The sequence below is a fragment of the Aquarana catesbeiana genome, linkage group LG12 (genome assembly GCF_042186555.1).
Source record: "Aquarana catesbeiana isolate 2022-GZ linkage group LG12, ASM4218655v1, whole genome shotgun sequence".
Lineage (NCBI taxonomy): Eukaryota > Metazoa > Chordata > Amphibia > Anura > Ranidae > Aquarana > Aquarana catesbeiana.
In genome coordinates this window covers 207,393,437-207,421,261 of record NC_133335.1, presented here as the reverse complement: position 1 = coordinate 207,421,261, position 27,825 = coordinate 207,393,437, and the positions used below count along the sequence as shown (strand labels likewise).

General features: G+C 43.8%; 1 protein-coding gene across 3 annotated transcripts in view; it reads left to right on the top strand.

Moving 5' to 3' along the window:
• LOC141113459 (CMP-N-acetylneuraminate-beta-galactosamide-alpha-2,3-sialyltransferase 2-like) overlaps positions 1–27,825 on the top strand; it is a 142,223-nt gene that overhangs the window by 29,154 nt on the left and 85,244 nt on the right. The window contains exon 2 of one of the 3 annotated variants that reach the window (XM_073606560.1): positions 3,192–3,826. The exons of 1 other annotated variant lie outside the window; for it this stretch is intronic. The gene's annotated coding sequence lies outside the window, so the exon portion shown is untranslated. Of the gene's footprint in view, positions 1–3,191; positions 3,827–5,620; positions 5,641–27,825 lie in introns of those variants that run through there. One more of the 3 variants, XM_073606563.1, reaches the window with a different exon arrangement.

Below are 27,825 nucleotides of genomic sequence, written 5' to 3'. Positions count from 1 at the left end.
GACGCTATAACTTTTGTGCAAACCAATCAATATATGCTTATTGTGATTTTTTTTTAACAAAAATATGTAGGAAAATACATATCTGCCTAAACTGAGAAAAACTTTTTTTTTTTTAAATTGGAATATTTCTTACAGCAAAAAGTAAAAAATATTGTTTTTTTTTTCAAACTTGTCGCTATTCTTTTGTTTATAGCGCAAAAAATAAAAACCGCAGAGGTGATCAAACAGCACCAAAATAAAGCTCTCTTTGTGGGAAAAAAATGATAAAAATTTCATATGGGTATAGTGCTGCATGACCGTGCAATTGTCATTCAAAATGTTACAGCGCTGAAAATTGGCCTGGGCAGGAAGGGGGTGAAAGGGGGTGTATTGAAGTGATTAAAAAAGGAAACTAATGCAGCCATCGCATCTAAGAATTGGTAAGCAACGATATAATAAATGTATGTTAGACAAGAATGTAATTAAATGTAAATGTAATTAGACAAGAGCGCATGGAGAAGTTTATGGACTCTACCCATTGATATATTGTGTACAGTATTTTGTGTCCACGTGGATTTTATCTATATCCATATCTCCATGCCTATCCGATTGGGTATCTGTTGATCCTGTCAGTTAGGGTGTTTTTGTTTGTCAAGATGTCATTTTAACTAGTATATTTGTAATAAAGATTTATATTTTTTTAACATATTACTGCCTCATGTTGTGCCCACAAAATCCGCCTTGTTTTTGATAGAGTTGTTTCAACTCATTCGTTTTTTTCCACAATTATTGGATGTTGGCACAGTGGGGGGTTCTTCCTTTTCGATATAATACATTTTTGCTTTTGGGTTTACAGCTGGATACACATTATACAACTTTTGTTCGATTTTCTTTAGATTTACCTTCAACTATGTAGTGCAAGGGCTTGCCTGATTGCATACAAATTGAAAGTGTTTAGGTTTGACCTCCATATTATATTGTTTTGGTAAATCTAAAGCAAAAAATCTAAAGACAGTTGTGTAATGTGTATCCAGCTTAATTGGTTTGCAAAGAGCAGATGTGATCCGATTCTCATGTGGACAAAAAAAACGGTCCTGCACCAGTTTAGTGCGAGTGCGATTTGAGCCATACAAATCTGTGGCTCAAATCGCACGCCAGAGACACCGCAATCAATTCGCGCAGGAATGTGCTTCGATTCCTATGAGCATTACATCCGATGTCTCGCACCGCAGCAGTGTGAACCCAGGCTGAAGTAATATTAAAGGCAAACATGTCATACTCACCTGCTCTGTGCAGTGGTTTTGCACAGAGCAGCCCCGGTCCTCTTCTTCTCAGGTCCCCCACCGATGCCTCTGGCCCCTCCCTCCTGCCGAGTGCCCCCACAGCAAGCAGCTTGCTGTGGGGGCACCCGAGCAGAGCCGCTGCTCTGTGTGTCCATTCAAACACAGAGCTACGGCTTTCCCCAGCCCCCTCTCTCTCCTCATTGGCTCACTGGCTGTGATTGACAGCAGCGGGAGCCAATAGCCTCAGCCAATGAGGAGTGAGAGTCCCCGGAGAGTCAAGGCTGTCATGCACATCGCTGGATCGAGAGGGGGCTCAGGTAAGTATTGGGGGGGGGGAGGGCTGCTGCACACAGGTGGTTTGTTTTTTTTTTACCTTCATGCATGAAAGTAAAAAACCTTAAAGCATAACTCCACTTTTGTTGAGAAAAAAACATTCCCCCTCTGGGTGATCTATGTACACTGCAAGGATTATAACAACCTTTGTTGCAGATTCCTACCTTTTTGTTATTCTGAAGAAATCCCTGTGTGTTTGTCTGTGCCTCTGTACTGAGTGGGTCTAATGGGAGTGGTTTCATAATTATCAGTCAGCTGTGGCAGCTGCAGAGCACTAATGAGGAAATCTGCTGGGCCTGCATCCCTTTAGTTGTGTTCCTATCGGAAATATCTCACCAAAAATGACATTTTGTTGCAGGGGATGCCTGAAATTTGACTTGTTTCTTAGGCAGACTTCTGGGAAAATTGGTGAGCCAATCACACAGGCAGGAAATGTTTCTGGGGAGTGGTCAGTACACATTCTGTGTACAGAACAAATCCAGGTAGCCATATTGCATTGCATTTATAGAAAATTACAGCGGCTGCAGATTGAAAAGGAAAGGCAATTTTTAATAGCATTCAATTACAATATCACTTGTATTGCAATTGTGTACGCTATATTATTTTTTCTGTATGTTATTTTTTTCCCCACAAAAGTGGAGTTACCCTTTAAAGGGGTTGTAAAGCTTTGTGTTTTTTTCACCTTAATGCATCCTAAAAACTTCTGTCACTGAGCAACCCCCCAGCCCCCCGTTTTACTCACCTGAGCCCGTTCGTTTCCACACCCGAGACACACTCACCCTCTCTGGCCGGTGTCTCAGCTCTTGATTGCATAGATTGATAGCAGCGCAGCCATTGGCTCCCGCTGCTGTCAATCAAATCCAATGACGCGGGGGGCGTGGCCAAGTCTGGCTTTCTGTGTCTATGAACGCAAAAGCTGGACTCGGGAGCGTGCCCGCACGGGTACCCCCCAAGAGAGCGCTTCTCCTAGGTGGTTTCCCGATGCGGGGAGGAGCTACCGGCGCCGCCGGGGAACCCCAGAAGAGGAGGATCGGGGGCCACTCTGTGCAAAACGAACTGCACAGTGGAGATAAAAATGGAACTTCCGCTTTGAGGGAGGTGACCCCCTGACATGCCAGCTTTGACATGTCATTTTTTTTTGGGTGGGGGGCGGAAACCCTCTTTTTAGAGGGTTCCAGCTCCCACTTCCTACCTCTCCCCTCTCGACAATCATCTGGGACAAGTCACAGGTCCCAGATGATTGCCCGGCCAGTCACAGTGCACCGTGTGGCTCGCGCAGTGCGTGCCCAGCTGTGAAGCCACAGCCTGGCGCCCACAGTGACAATGCCGGCGCCACAGAGAGGAGGGGGAGACAAGCGGGGGCTTCGTTCCCCCGCATCGCTGGACCCTGGCACAGGTAAGTGTCAGATTATTAAAAGTCAGCAGCTGCAGTATTTGTAGCTGCTGACTTTTAATTTTTTTTTTTAAGCGGAACTCCGCTTTAAAAAAAACAAAAAAAAACACGAGGGTTTAGTAACCCTTTAAGCCTTTACAACCACTTTAATTCGTTTGTTCCGTGTTTGCCTAGAGTTCATCTTTAACTGTTTCTCTCTGCAGGCCCCGCCAAGAAAGAGAGAGCAGCGCAGGCCGGAGGGAGGCAATAAAACAATACAGCCGCTAAATCCTCACCCACCCCCACCTTCTCTAAGCCTTACTACATTCAGAGCCGTTAAGAGCCGATTGCTGAGCGGTTGCTATGGGTTACTGCGCTGCGCGCGGCTCCTGGGCCTTCCCTATGGAATAATCTTTGAACGGTGGAGGTCTTTAAATTGTGGCGTCCCAGCACGGTGTGATATTCTGAGCGATCCGCAGACTGCACTTCTGTTTCACACACACACAATTCTGATTTTGCTTCCTCTCTTCACCGCCAGCCTCCAAATCCTCCTCATCTGGCACAAGGCTTCTCATTACGACACAAGTTGAGATCAGAAACCTCTGTTCAGGTTTCCGTGTTTTTTATTCCCCCCCCCCTTCAGGCTATGCATTCCTAAGAACAAGGCAAGACGCAGCATCCCTTCCAACGCCACCGCCTGGCGGATCAGCGGCTGGAGCTGTCACACAGGGTGTACGCTGGCATCAGTATCGCCACCACATCGTGTGCCGAGCCGCAGCCAGAGACTTCAATCCAGCACAGCACGCTGCAGCTGGGGGGGAGACAGATGTAGATGCCACAATCGGGGAAAAAAAAACAGGTTAGTGATCCTTTTTTTCAAATCATCACAATGGATTCAGCGGCTCCCTGCTAGAACATGTCCTGTATAGATGTACACACAGACAAGATTAACCCTTTACTGACAAGTGCCAGCAAGCCCCTGCACAAGCCCCCCCCCCCCACCCAACAACGCCTGCCTTTATCGGCAATGTTTGCAAAGCGGTGTCAGTAGGATACGTATCTTCCACTTTTTATTTTAGACTTTCTCTTCTAAAGTGAAAGTGTTTCCGAATCGTACGCTACTTTGGCAGCGTGTAAAGAAAACACTTTACTGATTTCAATCAACTTTAAAATAGATGTAACCCCCCCTCCCCCCCTCCCCATAGCTCAATGACATTTTTAGATTGTAAGCTCTCTCTGATTCCTCTTGTACCAAATTGTAATGTAACTGTAATGTCTGCCTTTATTTTGTTAAGTGCTGCGCAAACTGTTGACGCTATAAAAAACCTATATAATAATAATTTCGTTTGCTAAAAAAAGCACTGTATATCTTAAACGGGTCCCTTTTTTTTTTTTTTAACCCCTTAGTGAATGAGGGTAAAATAAATGTTAATGCTTGAACACGATTTTGCAACTTTGTGTTAGTAAAACTGTACATATCATCACAACGGCTTTGTGTATCCTGGTGAATTTTTTTTTTTTCAGGACAAATTGGGCTTTTTTTTTCGTTTTGGTGGTAAAGGGTAATGGATATCTGTTAATAATAAAGTATTTCTGTTGATGATCGGCATCACATCCCAGAAAATAGTAGAACGAAAGACAACTAGATATTGGGATTGTGAAGGCGCTGAATCCTCCTTAACCACTTGCTTACCGGGCACTTAAACCCCCCCCCCCTTCCTGCCAAGACCAATTTTCAGCTTTCAGAGCTGTCACTCTTTGAATAACAATTGAGCGGTCATGCTATAGTTTACCCAAATTACATTTTTAGCATTTTTTTTCACACAGGTAGAGCTTTCTTTTGGTGGTATTTATTTGCTGCTGGGTTTTTTATTTTTTGCTAAATAAAACAAAAAAGGACCGAAAACTTAAAAAAAAAAAAAAAAAAAAAAACTGTTTCATAGTTTGTTGTAAAATTTAGAAAACAGGTCATTTTTATCCTTCGCTGATAAGGCGGCATTGATAAGGCGGCACTGATAAGGCGGCACTGATAAGGCGGCACTGATAAGGCGGCACTAATGGGCACTGATAAGGCGGCACTAATGGGCACTGATAAGGCTGCACTAATGGGCACTGATAAGGCTGCACTAATGGGCACTGATAAGGCTGCACTAATGGGCACTGATGAGGTGACACTGATGGGTGGCAATGATGGGTGGCACTGATGATCACTGATGGGTGGCACTGGTAGGTGACACTGATGGGCAGCACTGATCTGTGGCACTGATGGGCATTGATTGGCAGCACTGGTGGACATTGATGGGTGGCACTGTGGGCACTGGTAGGTGACACTGGTGGGTACTGATAGGTGGCACTGGTAGGTGGCACAGTGGGCACTGGCAGCTGACACTGGTGGGCACAGAAAATGCAGCCGCAGTTTTCTGTGTGAGGGACCGACGTCCCTCTGACAGAATCCGGTGATCGGCTGTTTTTTCCCCTCAGGCTGACCATTGGGAGGAAGTAGAGAGGAGACATTGCTGGAAGTGGCAGCAGAGGAGATGAGTTACGCTGTAGAGGTGAGACATTGGAGTCTCCTCTCCTCCGCCCGTGGATGACCAGGGAGATATCGTATTCTGAGACGGGGATCGTTTCGTTTTCTACATGCTTGTACCCCTGCAGGGGGATAGCGCTCTGGTGAGTGGAAACAAAAGGGGAGCACAGTCACTTTTGCCAGCACAGTTTTGAAGATTTGTCATCTACTGAAGAAGCACTAAGTCACTTATATGAACACTTTCATTTTTATATATTTTTCATACTTCTTTACCATTTTTTCTAATGAACACTGCTTTTATATTTATTTTTATTTTTATTTTTATTTTTTTAATTCTTACCAGATATATTTTTGGGTATCAGTGGTTTGCACTTCATATGGACATTTTGTTATATAGAAATTGCACATATCTCATTTTTAAGGTTTTGGATACCATTTAGCACAGTTTATTTAGCGTATATGTTTGTTTCTTGCAACAGTGTTGTTTTGATATCATACCAGCTGATGCTATCTAATTATTGATTGTTTATGGTGCATACACCTTCACCACTTATTCTTTATTTGCTCGCACTATTTAAGTATATGTCACTTTTAACACGTGGCAGACATCACTCGATTTTTGATGTTTGTATACCCTATGCATACGGTCATACACAGATATGTTGAATTGGTAAACATACATTCACAGGTACATACACTTATATGTTTTTATTAGTACAGCGCCATTTCCCTTTTCTCACGTTTATACACATCAATCGGATTGCCTGGGTGTTCACACCCAGGCGATCTGATTCTGGTGCTGACCAAAAAAAGGGTCCTGACCTAGTTTGATCCTAATGTGATGCAATATCAGCCATACTATCTGTATGGCTGAAATCGCACGGACATCGCATGTGATTTGCAGTGCGGCGCGAATCGCATGCAATCTCGCAGAGTGCGCTGGTGTGAATCGGCACTGACACTTACCGACACCGTTTTAAAAAAAAAATCCTAACCAAAATATACTGATCTTGACCTTTGACCCTGACCTTTGACCCTTACTTTGACCTTAACACTGATCTACATCAAACCTTGATCTAGCAGGTTTTTTTTTTTTTTTTTTTTTTTAAATTAATTACATGTTGTTGTTTTTTTTGTTGTTTTTTTACACAATTGTGTTTGTTTACATCTTGCTCTCTTGCAAAGAGAAAATGATACATTGTATTTCCATTTAGAAGTGAAAGAAAACACAGGGGCAGTCTATACAGTGACTGATCACTGTGATGGCCCCTCAGAGGGTTTGTTTACAAAGGCAGGGCTCTGTTCTGTGTGTCTTCCCAACGATTGCCGGGTGCCAGTGGCCATCCATTGGCCGGCACCCACTTAACGGCATCTGCTGTGTATAAAGCACAGCCAGATCGCCGGCGGCGCCCCCTACCTGGAAGTGCCGGATCACGTACCTAGTACGTGATTTGGTGCAGGAGAGCCGCCTTGCCGCCATATATGTAAGTTATACGGTCAGTAAGTGAATATACAGTGGCAAGAAAAAGTATGTGAATCCCCTGGAATTGCTTTCTGCAGTAATTTGGGCATAAAACATGAGCCGATCCTCATGTAACGCCTAGTCCACACAATAAGAAAATAGGATGAAAAATACTGCTTTCAGATTGATCGTCCAATAATCTGATCATTAGTACACAGCTTTCGAGAGCCGATCACAACAGTTCATGTGATTTAATCCGAAGGGACAAGCGCAAAAAATGTTCTTGTATGGTAAAAGAACTAACGATTTTCATGTATTTAACCACTTCAGCCCCGGAAGACTTGGCTGCTCAATGACCAGGCCATTTTTTGCGATACGGCACTGCGTTGCTTTAACTGACAATTGCGCAGTCGTGCGACGCTGTACCCAAACAAAATTGACGTCCTTTTTTTCCCACAAATAGAGCTTTCTTTTGGTGGTATTTGATCATCTCTGCGGTTTTTATTTTTTGCGCTATAAACAAAAAAACAGCGACAATTTTTAAAAGAACACAATATTTTGTACTTTTTGCTGTAATAAATAGCCCCAATTTTCTTTTAAAAAAGCTCATTTTTTCCTCGGTTTAGGCCGATATGTATTCTACATATTTTTGGTAATAAAAATCGCAAAAAGCGTATATTGATTGGTTTGTGCAAAAGATAGGTAGATTTATGGCATTTTTAGTATTATTTTTTTTTTTTACTTGTAATGGCGGCGATCTGCGATTTTTATCGAGACTGCGACATTATCATGGCGGTAAAATTGGACACTTCTGACACACTTTTGGGTCGATTGACAATTATACAGCGATCATTGCTATAAAAATGCACTGATTACTGTATAAATGTCACTGGCAGGGAAGGGGTTAACACTAGGGGGCGATCAAGGGGTTAAGTGTGTTCCCTGTGTATGTGTTCTAACTGTGGGGGATGGGACTGACTATAGGAAATGACAGATCATGGTTCCTAGCTCGTAGGAACTCACGATCTTTCTCTCCTCTCCTCACAGAACAGGGATTTGGGTGTTTACACACAAACGTCCCTGTTCTGCCTCTCGTGATCGCGATCGCCAGTGTCATTATACGCGGCAGGTCGGCACGATCCCGCAAACCGTCATAGCTATACGTAGGTCCCTTTAAGCTGGATAGTAGGCGCACATATGCCTCCGGAGGCGCGCACGCACCCGCTGCACAGCAGGGGTGCCGATGCTCGTGACCCGGCGGTCGCGATGACCGCCGGGTCACGAGCATCGGCACCCCCGCTGTGCAACGGGTGCGTGCTCGCCTCCGGCGGCGTGTGTGCGCCTACTATCCCGCTTAAAGGGATTGACGTATAGCTATGACGGTTTGCGGGATCGTGCCGACCTGCCGCAGTATAATGACGGCGGCTGGTCGGCAAGTGGTTAATATAGTATTTGTACAAAAAAAAAATTGGGTGACAAAGACCACTGAAGCTCTGAAATGAAAGAATTTATTACAACACATTACATCACTTCCGAATTTCTATTCTGTTGTATGAGAATTTTCGTAACTTTAGTAACCTATTGGTTTTCGATATTCTAATTGTGTGTACGATGCACAGAGGAACTGCAGTCTGCTCACATAATTTGTAATAAAAACATCTTTGTCATTCTGAAGCTTCCCTCCAACCACTTTGCATATTATTTTATATATATTGTGATTCTGTACTTGCCAACCCAGATAGCAAGGATAACTTGCTACAAATTTGTGGCAGTGTTGAATGGCAAGTCTTGTTAACTTGCTACATATTTTCACTGGCATGTTGTACACTTGCAAAGCACTTGAAGCCAAAGTTCTAGTTGACACTTTTCCAATTTGTAGCAAATTTGCGTGGCAAGTCACTAGCAAAAGCAAAGTTACCGTGGTGAGTCTACAGCAAGAGCTCTGCAAGTCACAGTGCCCCCATGTGGTGGGATGACTATTACACAAGATGACTGAACCAGAACTTGCAGCAGACTTGCAGAATGTTTGCAAAGAAAGTTGATCTGCTGCAATTGCGTAACCAACTCGTGAAGCCTGGCAAGTCTAGCGATAGCTTAGCAAGTCATTTTTAAAGCAGAACTCCGGGATTTTAAAATAAAAACCCATTAGTACACCCCACACACACACACACACACAAAACCCTAAACAGTTATAACATTTGTGAAATGTCTTACAATTTAAGAGATATGATTGAATTTTCAGGAAGTTTTCTGATTTAAAAGATGCATCATCTTTTCTGGCAGGTAGGAGGTGTTAGAACAGTGATTGCATCATATCCTCTTCTCTCTCTATAACTAATCAGACTACATTTCCCATGAATCCTTGGGATGGGAGTGAATGTGGGAGGTACACGAGGCTTGTACATGTAAATGTGAACTCGCCCACTTCAACATAAATCACACCCCTCATTCTGCAGCCAGCAAGCCATGCATAACACAGTATGATAGGTTACAGCCTTATAAATGCAAACCAGTGCAGTTTATCAGTGTCCACCAGTGCCGAATGTCAGTGTCAGGGACCACCAGTTCCGCTTGTCGGGGACCACCATGTCAGGGACCACCAGTGCCAAATGTCAGGGACCAGCATGTCAGGGACCACCAGTGCCGAATGTCAGGGACCACCATGTCAGAGACCACCAGTGCCGAATGTCAGGGACCACCATGTCAAGGAACACCAGAGCCGAATGTCAGGGACCACCAGTGTCCCTTGTCAGGGAGCATCATGTCAGGGACCACCAGCTCTGCTTGTCAGGGACCACCATGTCAGGGACCACCATGTCAGGGACCACCAGTGCCTCTTGTCAGGGACCACCATGTCAGGGACCACCAGTGCCTCTTGTCAGGGACCACCATGTCAGGGAACACCAGTGCCGCTTCTCAGGGACCACCAGTGCCGAATGTCTCCATTTATAGGCAATTTGTCTAACTGTCGACGATGGATGCCTAAACACTCTGAACTCGTGAAGACATACAGTTCCTTTTGTGTAAAACGCGTCAACTGATCATCATTCCAATCATGTCTGGCTCATGACAATAAAGACATTTCTACAGCATCTTTTGATTGCACACTTGAATCCAATCTTTTGTTCTCTTCTTGATATTGCCTAAACAATCTGAGATTGCTTTGTATCCCTTTCCAAACTTATGTAGATCAGCTACTCTTGAGCATGTCTTCAGAGAGCTCCTTTTTGGGAGGCATGTCTCACATCAGCTGATGCTTCTTATGAACAGCAATCTTAACCACTTAAGGACCAGCCTCGTTTTTACATTTTGGTGTTTACATGTTTAAAACAGGTTTTTTTTGGTAGAAAATTACTTAGAACCCCCAAATATTATATATTGTTTTTTTTCTAACACCCTAGAGAATAAAATGGCGGTATTTGCTTACTTTTTTTCACACTGTATTTGCGCAGAGGTCTTATAAGCGCACTTTTTTTGAAAAAATTCAATTTTTTTGAATAAAAAAATAAGACAACAGTAAAGTTAGCCCAATTTTTTCTTATATTGTGAAAGATAATGTTACGCCGAGTAAATTGATAACCAACATGTCACGCTTCAAAATTGCGCCCGCTCGTGGAATGGCGTCAAACTTTTACCCTCAAAATTCTCCATAGGCGACGTTTAAAAAATTCTACAGGTTGCATGTTTTGAGTTACAGAGGAGGTCTAGGGCTAGAATTATTGCTCTCGCTCTAATGATGGAGGCGATACCTCATATGTGTGGTTTGACCACCGTTTTCATATGCGGGCGCTACTCACGTATGCGTTCGCTTCTGCGTGCGAGCTCGTCAGGACAGGGCGTTTTAAACATTTTATTTTTTTTTCTTATTTATTTTACTTGATTTTATTTATTTTTACACTTTAAAAAAAAAAAAATTGTCTCATTTTTATTCCTATTACAAGGGATGTAAACATCCCTTGTAATAGAAAAAAGCATGACAGGTCCTCTTAAATATGAGATCTGGGGTCAAAAAGTACTCAGATCTCATATTTGGACTTAAATGCAAAAAAAAAAGAAAAATGTGTCTTTAAGATGTATGGGCGGAAGTGACGTTTTGACGTGTTTGGCCGAACACGGGGATACCGGGGTTATGGCAGCTAGCTGCTGCCATAACAGCGATATCCGTCCCCAAAGTAGGGACGTACATCGGCGTGCGGCGGTCGGCAAGTGGTTAAAATGTTTGAGTGTCTTATCAATTAACCACTTCAATACTGGGTACTTTCACCCAATTCCTTCCCAGACCAATTTTCAGCTTTCAGCACTGTCATACTTTGAATGACAATTGCGCGATCATGTAACACTGTACCCAAATGAAATTTTTATCATTTTTTTTACACAAATAGAACTTTTTCTTTGCTGTTATTTAATCACCGCTGGTGTTTTTATTTTTTGCGCTACAAATAAAAAAAGACAACATTTTCCAAAAAATTGCATTTTTCTGTTATAAAATTTTGCAAATAAGTAATTTCTCTTGATAAATTTGGACCAAAAATGATGCTGCTACATTTCCTTGGTAAAAAATAACCCAAATCAGTGTTTATTTGGTGTTGGCAGTGATGGGGGACAGACAGATTTTTAATTGGGACACTGAAATGTGTATAGGGACAGGGGTATATCAGTGGTGCTTGGTGTACTCTGTGGGGTGATCTGTAACAGCTCTCTGTGTAAAATCATCCTCAGCTGCCACAGATCTGCAGATTCCCCCCCCCATCCCCCCGCGCACTGAGCTCGGCGGGGAGACCTGTCACAGAGACACGCGCCTCTGTTTACATTGTGACGGCTGTGATTGGACACAGCTGTCAGGTGATCAGGAGGGCCAATCACAGCGCCCATATCCCGATCTCTGCTCAGCTCGATCCTGTGATCAGCATGATCACAGGATCGAGTTGCAGCGCGCCTCGTGGCCGCGCTGCGAGCACTCGTTCTGAGTGGACATTCCTGAACGTCCACTCAGAACGAGGAAAGGACCACCTGGCCGTTTATGTGCAGTGGCCGGGTGGGAAGTAGTTAAAGTAGCTCTAAACCACACCCCCAAACACATTTTAATAATTGTACTACAGGTGTGCAAACTCCAATTAGCTTTTGTTGAAGTAATTAGTCTACTGGTTCACTTACTTTTTTTTCCAGCACTGTGAATGTTTAACCCCTTCACGCCAACTGTACGCAAATATGCGGCCTCACTGGACTGGGCTTTTTTTCCGTGGGGCCGCATATTTGCATATCTCCCTTTGTGCAGCACAGAGATTGGGGTCTCACCGAGAGCCCCGGGGCCCCGTTCTAACGATCGGGACCCGGAACTACCAATTCCAGGTCACCTGATCGCTGCGATAGCCTCTGATTGGCTATCACAGTGATCAGTCACTGTGAAGCCAGCCCCCGTGTCTTCTGTCTCTGTGAATGGATGAGAAAGATACATTGTATCTTTCTCAGTTCTTGCAGGGATGGAAACAAAAAAACAAAGTGCGTGTAGAAAAAAATAAATAAAATAAAATAAAAAAATAAAAAATACCTAGATTAAGGTTTGATTTATGTCAGCCCCAGGGGTTAGTGTTTGGGTCGGGGTCAAAGGTCAGGGTCAGTATTTTTTGGACAGGATTTATTTATTTTTTTAAATTAGTATCAATGTCAGTTAGTGTCAGTGTGTTTTAGGTAGGATAAGAAAAAAAAAAAAAAAGCAAAATGCGCACTATGGTTTCTAGGCTGTACTAAGAGTACAAACAACAACTAACATTAACATATGTGGTATCGCTGCGATCTTCAGGAGCAGAATTTATTTTGGGTTGTTATTTGGTGATAGGTTATGGTAGCAGCAGGAAATATAGTTATATTTTTTTTTAAAAAAACTTTTTTTTTTATATTTTGGCCCAGTTTTTATTAGATAATATAAAAAAAATCAGATGATATCCATTATTATTTACCAGCAAATGAAAGCCCAATTTGTCCTGCAAAAAAAAACAAGGTATAATCCACCTGGATGCACAAAGTAGTTGTGATGATATGTACGGTTTTACTAACACATGTCAAAGTTGCAAAATTGGGCTTAGGCATTAAGATTTGTTTTATCCTTAGGCGCATTAAATGGGTTAATGAGTGTGTTCAAAAAAGACACGAGAAATTAGAATTGTTTGTGTGTTAACAGCTTAAGCACATTGCCCCAGCGGGCTGAAAAAAAAACAAAAAAAACGGAGAGGTTGCCATACTAAGTAAGCGATGTAAGGCCCCATACACACGGTCGGACTTTGTTCGGACATTCCGACAATAAAATCCATGGATTTTTTCCGACGGATGTTGGCTCAAACTTGTCTTGCATACACACGGTCACACAAAGTTGTCGGAAAATCCGATCGTTCTAAACGCGGTGACGTAAAACACGTACGTCGGGACTATAAACGGGGCAGTGGCCAATAGCTTTCATCTCTTTATTTATTTTGAGCATACGTGGCACTTTGTCCGTCAGATTTGTGTACACACGATCGGAATTTCCGACAATGGATTTTGTTGTCGGAAAATTTTATATCCTGCTTTTAAACTTTGTGTGTCGGAAAATCCGATGGAAAATGTGTGATGGAGCCCACACACGGTCGGGATTTCCGACAACAAGGTCCTATCACACATTTTCCGTCGGAAAACACGACCGTGTGTACGGGGCATAAGTGCGGTGATCCTCCCCGCTAAACTATTATGTTCTGCCAGAGGACTACCCCCCCAACAGAACACGCTAAATGATAAATTATGATATACTGTAGACGCTCTAAAGTAAGTACAGCAATGTCAAGAAAATCTAAAAGCATTTGCAATCACATGAAAAATGCAGCAGAAATGAATGTTTTATAAGCATGCCCCAGTACACTTTCTGTAGTTTTTAAAATGTCCTTTTTTTTCTGTGTGCAGTTATCGGTAAATTTTGAGAGCTTAGTGCAACCATTTCTTGTTTACCATTTAAAAACCACTAACCTCTGAGCGTGGTTTACACTCAGAGGTCACTTTGTCTTTACTGTACAGTAAAACCTTGTATTGCGAGCATAATTCGTTCCGGAAACTTGCTTGTAATCCAAAGCACTTGTATATCAAAGCGAACTTCCCCATAAGAAATAATAGAAACTCAGATGATTTGTTCCACAACCATTTATTCATAGGTTCTTCAGTTTATAGTCCATATAAAAAGATTATAGCAATGTGACCAGGTTGTGTAACCATAAAATGTCCATCCACAAATGGAAGCCTCCACAAGGGGATTAGAAGCAAAATCCAGAAGGAGCTACAGAGTAGACATGTGCGGTTCGTTTTGCACGAATCGAAAATTCGTTCATTCAGAAGCATCCGAAATACGAATTTCTATGCTTCCGAATTGTATACGAAATACAAAATTTCGTTGACGAATTTCGGATCCAAATTCCATATACCAATCAGAGGTTTTCTTCTGCTGCTGAGTGAGGGTTGGGAAAATTATCTTTTTTAATATGGGAGTGGGAGACTGGTACTGGTAGTCGATGGGAGATTCAGAACCGGACAAAATAAGAATGTTCGTTAATATTGTTTTATTGTTGTCATAATAATTACGATTATTCGTTATGATGAAGTTAAAAACCCAGGAAGTCAGCACAGCACAGGGATGGTGGGAGCCCCTCATAATGAGCACAGCAGGGGTACAGCCCCAGGAGGAATTCAGAACAGCACAGGGATGGTGGGAGCCCCTCATAATGAGAACAGAAGGGGTACAGCCCCAGGAGGAACACAGCACAGGGATGGTGGGAGCCCCTCATAATGAGCACAGAAGGGGTACAGCCCCAGGAGGAATTCAGCACAGCACAGGGATGGTGGAAGCCCTTCATAATGAGCACAGAAGGGGTACAGCCCCAGGAAGTCAGCACAGCACAGGGATGGTGGGAGCTCCCCATAATGAGCACAGCAGGGGTACAGCCCCAGGAGGAAGTCAGCACAGGGATGGTGGGAGCCCCTCATAACGAGCATAATGAGTCGATGACTGCCATATTGAGAAAGGTATTTTTGCTTTTTAAATTCATCATAACGAACGTTCGTAATTGTTACGAAAAGTTAACGAACCTTCGTATTTCGTACGAATCCAAATTGAATTTCGGGCAACGAATTCCGAAATACGAATTAATGGCTAATACGAAATGGAACGGAACTAAACGAAACAAATTTATTGACGGCGCACATGTCTACTACAGAGTATAAAAGAGAAGAGAAGCGCCTCTAAGTGTAGCAATATGGTTACATTTAATGAAGGTACAACATTTAGCAACTCACATGGTTGATGATTAAAACAGGCACATCTAAGTATGCAGGCATCCGGGGTAAAGCTGTCCACATAGACCATCCTCCGCATCGTCGGCTCTCACCACTGTCAGTCTGCAATCATGACCGGGAAGACTACCCTGCAGTAGAGCGATCTGAAAGTGAGGCGTAGAGCGCAGCGTGGAAAGGACGACGTTGATGGCGGTGCGGAGGGTGGTCTATGTGGACAGCTTTACCCCGGATGCCTGCATACTGAGATGTCCCTTTTTTAATCATCAACCACGTGAGTTGCTAAATGTTGTACCTTCATTAAATGTAACCATATTGGTACACTTAGAGGCGCCTCTCTTCTCTTTTATACTCAGTTGTGACATGACGCTGTATTAGTCAGAAGCTGAACGTCTCAGGTTTACTCAGCCCTGGCAGACAATGCAAACTTTAGTAAAATCTTTTTTTTTTTTTTTTAAATCAGCAGACTTATGACTATTACCTCTTGTACTTGTGACAGCTGTTACGGTGGAAATGTTCAGTCCAGGATGCTGACTATGTCTGCCCTTTCCGTCCCCTTCTTCATTCATAAAAGCTATACTTTAGCTTCCTTGAATTAAAAGCGATCTATGAATGGAGGACAGTCTGATGACCAAAAGGACCGCCTCCTTCATTCGTAGAATGTGTTTTATTCATGGAAGTTATAGCACAGGTTCTATGAATGGAGACGGGGTATGTGTTGGGATGTCACCCCCTAGTGTCAATCTTTGGGTTGTTCTAGCCATAGACTTACCATGGATGTGGGTTGGGGCCACCCTCGGTCCATGGCCTCACTACACATCAGGGTTCAAAACACAATCCAGAAGCACCGCTACTCTACTTCAGACAGCGGCATGGTCTGTTTCTACCTCCCCTTACATCAGCCTTCAGATTATTCTGAGCAAGTAACACAAAGCAGGTACTTATCTCCACCAGCTGTTCAATGTTGTAGAATACACACAGACTAATATATTCTTGAATAGAACAACCCCAAACATGAGCGACTGTAAGTTGCATAACTCTGGTAGTGCAAAATTTACCTTACGGTTTCCTAGTGGCGCTATTAAAGAAATTGTGCTGTTGCTTTAGTTGGGCTACCGATACCTTTTGTGAGGACGTCCAACAAGCCCATTCATTGGGAAAGACTCAGGTTCAGATCTCATTTAAGGGAAACACTACTTGTAGAATGATTGCAACATAATTGGGTTGTTCACCACTAATTTCCCATTTTGAACTCCACATCAGAGTAAAACTTCTGCTGAACAGATATCCCCAAAGAAGGGAAATGACTCATACACACAGGGGAAGTTATGTCACTAAAAATATATCTCCACCTTGTATGCACCAACCAACAAACTTAACCAATTAAGGACCGAGCCTCTTTTTGAGATTTGTTGTTTACAAGTTAAAAACATTTTTTTTGCTAGAAAATTACTCAGAACCCCCAAACATTATACACTTTTTTTTTCTAACACCCTAGAGAATAAAATGGCGCTCGTTGCAATACTTTCTGTCACACCGTATTGGCGCAGTGGTCTTACAAGCACACTTTTTTTGGAAAAAATACACTTGTTTGAACTAAAAAATAAGACAGCAGTAAAGTTAGCCCAATTTTTTTTTATATTGTGAAAGATAATGTTACGCTGAGTAAATTGATACCTAACATGTCACGCTTCAAAACTGCGCCCGCTCGTGGAATAGCGACAAACTTTTACCCTTAAAAATCTCCATAGGCGACATTTAAAAAAATTCTACAGGTTGCATGTTTTGAGTTACAGAAGAGGGCTAGAATTATTGCTTTTGCTCTACTGATCATGGCGATACATCACATGTGTGGTTTGAACACCGTTTTCACATGCGGGCGCTACTCATGTATGCGTTCGCTTCTGCATGCGAGCTCGTCGGGACAGGGCACGTTTAAAAAAATGATTTTTTTTTCTTATTTATTTTACCTTCTAGTTTTTATTTTTAAACTGTTCTTTAAAAAAAAAATTGTGTCGCTTTTATTCCTATTATAATGAAAATATCCCTTGTAATAGAAAAAAAAGCATGACAGGACCTCTTAAATATGAGATCTGGGGTCAAAAAGGCTTCAGATCTCATATTTACAATTAAAAAAAAAACGAAATTTTGATGTCGCTTCTGCCCTGCAATGATATGGAGACGGGTGGGGGCCATCTTCCCCTCACTCGTCTCCATGTCAGGCTAGGGAAAGAATCCGATCGCCTCCGCCTCTGCTGGCAGCTCCGGTAAGCCGCGGGAGGGGGGCCCTCTCCCGTCGCCGATAAAATTGATTTCGCAGCGAATCCGCTTTTATCTTGAAGCAGACCGCCCGCTGAAGAAGAGGATACCAGGGTTATGGCAGCTAGCTGCTGCCATAACAACGATACTCCTCTTCAAAGTACCGACATATAACGAAGGTGGGCGCTCCGGAAGTGGTTAAGAGACATGCCACAGTACTACATAAAAAACTAAACCAAAACTAAAACTTAGGCATCTGCCTACGGGCGGAAAGGGCGGACATAACTAAATGTAGTCTGACTCCGATTGTTGTGAAGCGACGATCCCTTGTGAGACCTCTATGCCTGGCCTGTATAAGATATAGTCACTGAAGGCAATCCTCAGATAGCTTGAACTCACTAAATACCAATTCCATCCACAGAAGTGCTTTTATTCTGAACATCGGGTTATGGCAGATGACAGGATACAAACAGATGAATAGGTTGTAGTATTTATGCAGTCAAAAGATGATATTGCCTGTAGCTTACAATGCAGAATACATGTGCCCTGCTACATGTGGCTTGTAGCTGCATCCATGACGCAGGAAGTACAATCACAGAAAGAAGTGTGGCGCATTACTTACAAAGGAAGTGTCATACCATAAGGGAAAATGAACATGTGAAAACAAGTGCATTACCACAAAAGGTCACTAGATGGGAGCATGTGAATTAAATATAAAACGTCCATAGAAATTGTTAGGAAAGCAGTCTGTATACAAATTCTATGCCCCGTTGGGGCAGCACAAGATGTAAGTAACATTCTTTGTGCAGATTGTTTAAAACTTTTTTTTTTTTTTTACTAATCTTAGGCCTTAAAGTGGATGTAAACCCCATTTTTTTTGATGTCATAATGTAGAGTATAAGATTTCATATCATTTGAGCCCAGTCTTGCCACAAAGAGTTAATCCCTCTCTGAGCAATCCTCTTTTATTGTTCAGTGAGATAAAACTTGACAAACAGAGAAAAACTTTGTCAAATCCTCCCCCTTGCTGTGAGTGACAGGTGATTTACATATCTCGTGCACTAGCCTAAGACATGCATTATTTTGTAATTCCCTCCCCCACTCCTTTCTTCAGCAGCTCTGCAAGGATTGGCTGTTCCAAACCTCAGCATGATTTGGCATGCTGAAGTCATGTGGTTACTTTCCTGTCTTTTCACTGGATGTTAGAGATCATAGCAGAAGTTCAGTGTAAGAAATACACAGGAGAAAATGCATATTGACAAGGGGAGTGTAGAGGTGGGCGGGGAGTCTACTGACATCACGACTCCACCTGTTATGGAAATGATTAAGAGCTCCAATCGAGCTCAAGGTTATCTGCTGCTGTCTCTAATTTGAAAAGTGTTGATATGCATGCATATAAAAGTAAACACACTGAGACACGCTCAGTTTCGTTACTGTTACACTTCTAATTTATTCAAGGCGGTGTTAATGTTTTATACACACAAATACGTCATTGCTATGTCAGTCTAATAGGTACATCTCATTGGTCAAGATAGAAAAGAAGATGGATAATTTTCATAACGAGGTTTGTTCTTTGTTCTTATCTCCAGTTCCGCGTTCTTCTGTGTGTGGGAGGTAGGGGGTACACGCCATTTTGAGAAAATATAGGAACAGAGCTAATCTGTATACTTATATAATGAGTAAGGAGAAAAATATGTATACACATAAGAAAATAGACATTTTCAGATTACTATTATTATTATCTACATCACATTCCTTCACAATCCCCCCTAAAATGACTATTTTCTCTTTTCTGTCCCTAATACTAAAGGTCCTACTTTTTGGCCTGGCCCTTCTCCTCAGCAACTCTTTTAGACTGTATATAGAATTGGGCAGTAACTGTTCACTTCCCTCCTCGATACAGCTGGAGAGGTGCAGTCAGGCGCTATCTATCCCTAAAACCCTATAGGATTGTGAGATTATGGACAGGGAGTGACTGTAGAGGAGTGAAGGGTTTGTCATCTTCCATCATAAGGAGGTCCTCTTCTTCTTGGTGGAGAAATGTAGGTGTGCTATTGTCTACAGCCTTGCTCATTAACTTTTTTACAAAAGGTAGAATACAGCATATAATCAGGGCTAAAAGATCCAGGATTATTAATACCGTTACCCGTATCTGGGCGAGCACCTTCTGCCACCCACTCATCCAGCTAAAATATTGGTCCCATGGGTCTGTGATACCTGAGTTCTTCTTCAACTCTAGTGACAGATCTTCTAATTTCTTTATAGCTAAAGTAACCTTACCATTTGGGCCAGTATTATCAGGAATGTATGTACAACAGGTTCCCGGTTTTTCCTATGATTTTACAAAACACCTCCTTTCCCCACTAGCACCATGTCTAAGGCCATCCGGTCCTGGAATGTCATGTAGGAAGTGAGGGCTAACTGGTCAGCAATTCCCTGGAGGGCGTCTTTAGTGTAATTTACGAATCTCTGTTGGTTATAATATGTGTAGTGTCAGGTCACCTAGAGGCTGGATGACAGATGCACACCGTTGGGATCAGGAATGCACCGCAAGGTAGTGGACCCTAGCACTGACTGCTGCGGATTGTACCCTGGGAGGTTCAGGAAGCAGGTTTACTGGATCACTGACACAGATCCCACTGGGAGCTAGAGCATAGATTCCCCAGGGCGCGGAGTCTAAGAGCCAGCAGGTGTTCACCAGAGCCTCTAGTGGTGAGGATGGACTGCGCTGCAGTCTGGCTCCAGGTCGCGGCCCCCAGGGTCTCACAGCTCACGCTCACGGTAGACTACAGGAGCAGAGGAAGGAGGGAGCTGGCTGGAACATCAGGGTCACAGGCAAACAGGGATGGCCGGGAACAGGCCAAAGTCGGTAACAGAAATCAGATGTAGGAAACATAGCAAGTACACACATAGGCTAACACACAGTGGTTGATCAGCACTGCTGGCTTGCAGTGCACAGGTTAATATAGGGTTCCCTGATAGGGCCTGGGGTGGGGCCATGCTTAGAGGGGAGGTTACAAAAGCAGTCAGGTGAGGGTCAGCTGGTCTCTAGAGATGAACACATGGAGACAGGTAAGCTGATCGACAAACTCTATTGCATAACCATGACATGTAGTTAATTCAATCTACATTCTTGCTGACAGTTGTTATGGGGATCAAAGACTCAAAACCAGCTTTTACCAGATCCCTGGCTTTAAACTCATCAGGGACCCCCCTTGTAACCCCTATGACATGTATGTATACATGAGGATCAAAGCTTCCGGAGAGAGCTGCTCGCTTCCTCCTCTGACTGTGTGCTGGGTCAGTGTATGTATCAGGGATATCTTTGGTTAGGATATGGGGGCTTTCTATTTTCATCTTTTTTGTCTAATGCACTCTGTGGTCGCCCATTCTGGCCCTGTGTTCCAACTCACTGGCCCCCACAGAAACCACAACTCTGTCCCCAGTAACTGTCTGTGTGGCATACATATATGTCCTTACCGTCAGGGATATCACTGTACCAATGGCATCACCATGAAGGGTCAAACGGACAAGGTACTATGTCACAGTAATCTAAGGTAAAGGTGGTCACATGTGTACCTGAAGAGTTACACCAAAACGTAATTATGTTATCATTTTTGTGATGGCCACCTCCTGGGCCCCTCCCCCCTAGATCAAACAGAAAAAGGATATGCAGCACCCGAAAACACGCTCTCCTGTAGTGATAAGCGTGCATTCAGGTGTTCTTCCTGGCCAACTTGACTGAGGTGGCTGTGGTCAGCAAAACTTGGAATGGACCATCATAACTTGGCTCAAGGATCTCCAGACAGTAGTTGGTGTGTTCCTGTATCTAATTCAGGATCTGGAATGGAAGAAAACACCTGGACATGCATTCAGGTTAATTCTCGTGATAATGTGGTTACATAATTAGTCAACACATCAGACTGCAACTGTAGTGGAAAGTAACAACCAAGTCTGGGAGCTGAACCAAACAAAATTTCATAAGGGGATAGGGCATGTTTCCCCTGGGGGTGTGTCTGACACTGAACAGGGCAATGGGCTAACTGTCTGGCCAACTCATGTTAGTCTCTTGGGCCATCTTTAACATCCTGTTTTTAGTGTCCCATTCATCCTTTCTACCTTCCCGCTACTTTGAGGGTGGTATGGGATGTGTAGTGCCAACTGAACCCCCAGTGCTGCCCAAATCTCTTTAGTAAGGGTTGTTGTTAGGGCTGGTCCCTGATCTCTCAATATCACCTCTGGGACCCCAAATCTACATACTATCTCACTCAGTAATTTCTTAGCTGTGGTCCTGGCAGTCATGACCACTTCCACTAGGGCGTATTCGAATCTGCCACTTCTTGGCACTTGAGAATGATCAATTTGCATCCTCTGGAATGGGGTATAGGGCTTTTGCCAGGTGCTTCTTCTGTGCATTCTGGGTTACATTTGGTGCAGATAATGCATGATCTGCAGAAGCTGTCGGTCAGTGGAGTAACTCTTGGTGCAACACTTGTTGATAAGAGAGTTCATAAAAGTCTTTGTCAAGTGGGCAGCTCCATGTGCCCATTGCACCACGGCTGGGTACATACTCCTGGGTAGACAAGGCTTCTTGTTGCACTCGAATAGTCCATTTCTGAGAGTTGTTCCTCTCCGTTTCCAGCTTTCCTTCTTATCCGGACTTGCTGTTTCCTGTAGTTCTTTTAGATAAACTCTGTCCACTGGAAAAGTCTGTAAGGTAAGCACGGGGTGGTCTTCTTCTACCACCCTGCTGTCCACTTCCCGCGGACCACCAGCTGTCTGTTTGGCAGCTGTATTGGCTCGATGATTGCCTCGAGCTTCCTTTGAGTTCATTTTGTCGTGTGCTTTACTCAGAATAGTCACTTGGGTTGGGAGAAGCAAGGCATCAATCAAGTTTTCACAGGTGTTCCTGCAGCCATCAGGAATCCTCTGTCCTAGATAACACCATAATCATGGGCAATGCTGAAAGCATATCTTGAGTCCATGAATGTTGGCTCTTTTTCCCTCTGCCCATTTACGTGCTGTAGTAAGTGCTTATAGCTCTGCCTCCTGTGTAGACATCACCGGTGTTAAGGCTTCAGCTTGTAGAACAGTGTTTTCAGTGGTGACCGCGTGTCCTGTGCGGTCACGGGGGTAACAAGTCAAGACTCTACTCCTCCTCCTCCTTTCCCCCCTCGAGAAGTGGAAGAAGGGTGGTAGGGTTCAGTGTTTGACAACTTAATAGAGTAATGCTGTCCAGTAGGAGGGAACACAAGAGTCTCAAGTGTCTGGTAGTGGACAAGTGTTTCGGCTGGATCTTGGTTGAATATGGCAACAACGTCATGGGGAACAAGCAGAACGAGGCAGTGTCCGAGGACCAAGTTCAAAGTTTTGTCAAGCAAGTCTTGTGTAGCAAATCCAGCTCGCAGACACAATAGGCCTCCTCTTGCTACCGCATCCAGCCGACAGGAATAATATCCTATGGGGCGTAGGCTGATGCCGTGTGATTGGGTGAGTACACCTGCAGCATGTCCCAGACGTTCGGATACAAAGAGCTTGAGCGTTTTGTCGTAGGCTGGGAGCCCTAGCGCCGGGGGTGGCGCACTCAAGGGTTTCAAACTTTAGATATTTCTTCAGGAGACATCTGGAAGGGTCTGTTTGCAGAGCATCAGTAGGAAGGCTTCTGGAATCCATGCTCTGCACTAGGAAATTAGTCCAAGGAAAATGACAGGTGTTGAGCACCACTGCAATTTGGGCTTTGAGGCTCTGCAGCCCTGGTTGGCAAGATAGCACAACAGGCTTTCTGAGGTGACTTCAAGAGGGGGTAAGTCAGCTGCACAAAAGAGAAGGTCATCAACATGTTGGAAGAGAATCACTTCCGGGTGTTCCTTTTGTCATGTGTCAAGGATGATAGCCATAGCTTTTGCAAACTGGCTTGGAAAGTTCTGTGCCCCTTGTGGCACAACTGTTTAGGTATGTTGCCGTTTCTTTCCGTGGATGAATGCGAAAAGGTACCAGCAGAAGGGGTGAGGGTGGACACTGAAGAAAACGTTTGTAAGGTCCACCTCTGTGAGGTATTTTGCAGTCAAAGGCATCCACAGTAGGTACCTGGTTCTCTTTTTAGGATTCTCTTCTTGGGGTTATTGTGGTTTCCGGGGCAATGAAGCGCCCTCTTTTAGCTTGACTGAAACTGGTGGCACCTTTAAGTTACCGTTGTCTCCCGGTCCTGTGGACCATAGGCATGCAGGGATTCTGTCAAGTACTTCCTGCAGTATTGAACTTGAAGTTTTTTTTTTTTTTTTTTTTTTTAAGTGTCATCAGGAGAGGCAGAGAACACAAAGCAGATGAGTCTTCTAAAGATAGGGGAGTATGTAACTTCACCCCCCTTCAGGCGTGTCCTGATTGAGGCCTGTAGTCTGGACAACACATCAGCTCCTAGTAGATTCAAGGGACATGTAGAGGACACCACAAATCTGGCAAGCAAATCAGGAAGTGGAAAGGAAAGTATTATTAGGCAGGTTCACCGCTCTCAACACACTTTTGGCTGCACCCCTGTCAATGAGGAAAGTGGTAGGTTTTTCGTCTGGGACATCTTGGGGCTCTGCATTCTTTTTGAAGTGACCCCGTTTCCCACAGTTGTAACAGGTGATCCTTTCCCTGGTATTGGGCAGTGGTGGTGGACTAGTGTAGGTGGGATCTTTGTCATGGGTTACCATGAGGGGCGTTGGTTTTTTACCTTTTTGATTTTCTATACCTCTGGCCACCAACAATAAATCAGACATTTTCATTGAATAGTATTCAGGGCGGGCCACCATCAGGCCTTTTCTGATATCCTCTCTGAGCCCTGAAACAAAAGCAGTTGATAACATGTGTGTGTGTGTCTTTATGAGTCTAGCATGATACTTCTTCACACACTACCCTTTATCTTGGGTAATATCTTGGATTGTGGTCTTCTGATCCGTCAACTTCTCCTTTGCCCAGTCGTGGAGTTGTGCACAGAACTCCACGCCTGAGGTGCAGGAAGTGGCACTTGTCAGGCAGGCATCATTGAAGGCCATCTGCATGACTGGCCAAAAGACATATCCTGCTTTGATTTGGCATAGGCTGATCAAGTCTCTCCAGGCAGCTGAGTAAGTTTCTTGTATCTGCACTATCCTGTGGTAGAAGGGAATTGGCTGCTTCTCTGGGTCAGGCAGACTTGTCACTAAGGCCGCTGCTTGTGATAGAGTAAAAGCGACATACATCACTGGTGCCCCTTCTGGTAACCGAGACTGTTGTTGGGGCGGGGGCTGACAAGAGGCACTGTTCTTTACGGTTGCCAGCATGTGTTTGAGATCCTCTCGGAACTGAGAGTCTGGAGCCGGATTGGGGGTTAAATCAGTGGGTGGCCTTGCTGCCTGCTGTCGGGCTTCCCACTCAGATGCTTCTTCATCATTAACATATCCAGCCTGGGAATGTGATGCTCCCGTATTGGGGAAGACAGGTGTGTGGTATGAACCATCTTGGTCTAAAACAGGGAGGGCTGGGTACAGGCTGTTTAAGCTTACTGGGTGTACCAAGATGGCCGCCGGCAGGAAGTGCACTGGACTGGGTAGAAAGTGAAGGCATGGGTGCACTAAGATGGCCGCCGGGCTGAGTTGTCACAGTGGGTTGTGCTTGGGTGGTGAGAAAGGAGTGGTTGTTAGACGGAGGGCAGTGCTGTCCCTCCCCTCCTTTGTTTAAAGTTCCAACATATCATCAGCTATACATACATAATACAATCGCCATCTTTCTTAACTTCCTTTATCCAATTTTCTTTATCACACAGGATTTTTCTCCCTGTTTCTTCTGCAACATAACTTTCGTCACTTCTTTCAACTTTGTTAACTATTTCAACATCTTCTTCTCTCCTTCTTTACAATATCACTTTCATTACAATATCACTTTCTGTTTCTCGGCTAACGGCTTGAGAGGGGAATACATACAACCAAGGAGTTAATATTTTTCTCAGCGTTCTTATCAGCAAATTCCTTCGGTGTGGGCACATAAGACTAATGTACAGTTAATCTCAGAACAAGAACAAACACATCAGGGGTAGTGAGGAGCTACGGCCCGCGACCCAACAGATCCTTCGGGTAGCCTCCTTCTCTGACTTTCACCAGTCCCCACCCCCTCTCATGTATAGCAAACAATAGACCACAGATACACTCAGGACAGGACATTACACCTGCCACTCTCTGAACCGTAAAGCCTCAGCAGGCTAAGATAAACGCAAGGGCAGACCACCCTGCAAAAATAAACCCGTTTATAGACGTTTTTTTCTACAGCTCTACACCAAGAGGCCGACAACTCTTCTTGGGGTGAGTCCTCTGTAACGCTTTCAGACTGCAAAGCCAGCAGCTGAGATAACCCTCAAAGGTTCCTTGAACCTAGAGTACACCCGTCTATAAACGACTGCTACAAGGAAACTATCTCATCCCAGAGGCCGACAGCTCGTCTGGAGATGAGACCATACATTCACGCATGTAGCACTTTTAGACTGCTGAGTTTCGTAACCCAAAGAATGACAGACAGTGAACAAAAAATACAGTCAGCAGAAACCCATCAGCAGGTTCGTTAAACAACCTCAGGCGAGGAAATACCTGCCTCTAAGACAGTCTCAGCATACCGACAGAATCCAGCCGTCAACCGAAAGATAAGAGAGTCGTACAGTGGTAAGAATATCAATCAACTCACCGGTACTGTTAGGGCTGCGCAAACCCCACTCTCATTAATCAGTTAACGCCCGAATGCTTGTCGCGGTATAACTTCGACCGTAGCCTGAGATCCCGGGTTTCGGCACCATCTGTTATGGAAATGATTAAGAGCTCCAATCGAGCTCAAGGTTATCTGCTGCTGTCTCTAATTTGAAAAGTGTTGATATGCATGCATATAAAAGTAAACACACTGAGACACGCTCAGTTTCGTTACTGTTACACTTCTAATTTATTCAAGGCGGTGTTAATGTTTTATACACACAAATACGTCATTGCTATGTCAGTCTAATAGGTACATCTCATTGGTCAAGATAGAAAAGAAGATGGATAATTTTCATAACGAGGTTTGGCTCTCTTTGTTCTTATCTCCAGTTCCGCGTTCTTCTGTGTGTGGGAGGTAGGGGGTACACGCCATTTTGAGAAAATATAGGAACAGAGCTAATCTGTATACTTATATAATGAGTAAGGAGAAAAATATGTATACACATAAGAAAATAGACATTTTCAGATTACTATTATTATTATCTACATCACATTCCTTCACACACCCACCGAGCTCCAGACAACAGACCCGCCCACAGAATCTGCAGTTTTTCAGGTCTAATAACAGATAGAGGGGAGACATTGGACAGGTAAAGATACATGCAGGAGGCTCATGTATATCCTTATAGATAATCCCTATGGCAGTAGTTTAGAAAAGATGACATTGGGTTTACATCCACTTTAAAGCTTATGTGAAATCTGATTTGAAGGCAGGCCTATTAAATAATATGCAGTTATGCATACCGTATATACTCGAGTATAAGCCGAGTTTTTCAGCACATTTTTTTGTGCTGAAAGTGCCCCCCTCGGCTTAGACTGGAGTCAAGCACTTTTCTGCAGTAAAAAATGTCATTTTCCGAACCGACTTTGGGGCCTCGTATCTCGGGGCCACTTGGTGCTAGGAACCCCAAATTTGGTTTGCAAACCCAGTGAAACTAGTACTACAACATATCCAAACGGGGCCCCAATGTCAACTGTGTCCATCTGCATCAATGTCATTTTGAGACCCTTTGGGTCCAGAGACCCCAAATTTTGGCCGCAGCTATGGGGCATCTAGGAACCCTTAACTACCGAGTTTGACGTTTGGGGGACCTCTGGCTGCAAATGGGCACAGTGAGGCATGCAAATGGGCACAGTGAGGCTGCAAATGGGCATTGTTGACCCTCTTTTCCACTTACAGTAGCTGCACATTTCTCAACCTAGGCTTATACTCGAGTCAATAAGTTTTCCCAGGTTTTTGTGGTAATATTAGGTGCCTCGGCTTATATTCGGGTCGACTTATACTCGAGTATATACGGTATGTAAAATACCCAATAAAAATGTAAACAGAGGCTGAAAAGTCAACTTTATTTTAGCAGTCATCTGACTGCAGGGCTCCGTTCTGTCGCCTCTTCGGCTGGGCAGGGGGCATAGCTAGATAGGAGGCATGGCCAACCAAAACTGCCCTTGTGACAGTGCAGCTTCTTGCAGCTAAACAGACCTGGGAGATGGACGCGTCAGTCTGTGCCATCAATGGCACGGCGTAGCATAGATCCTATTATAAG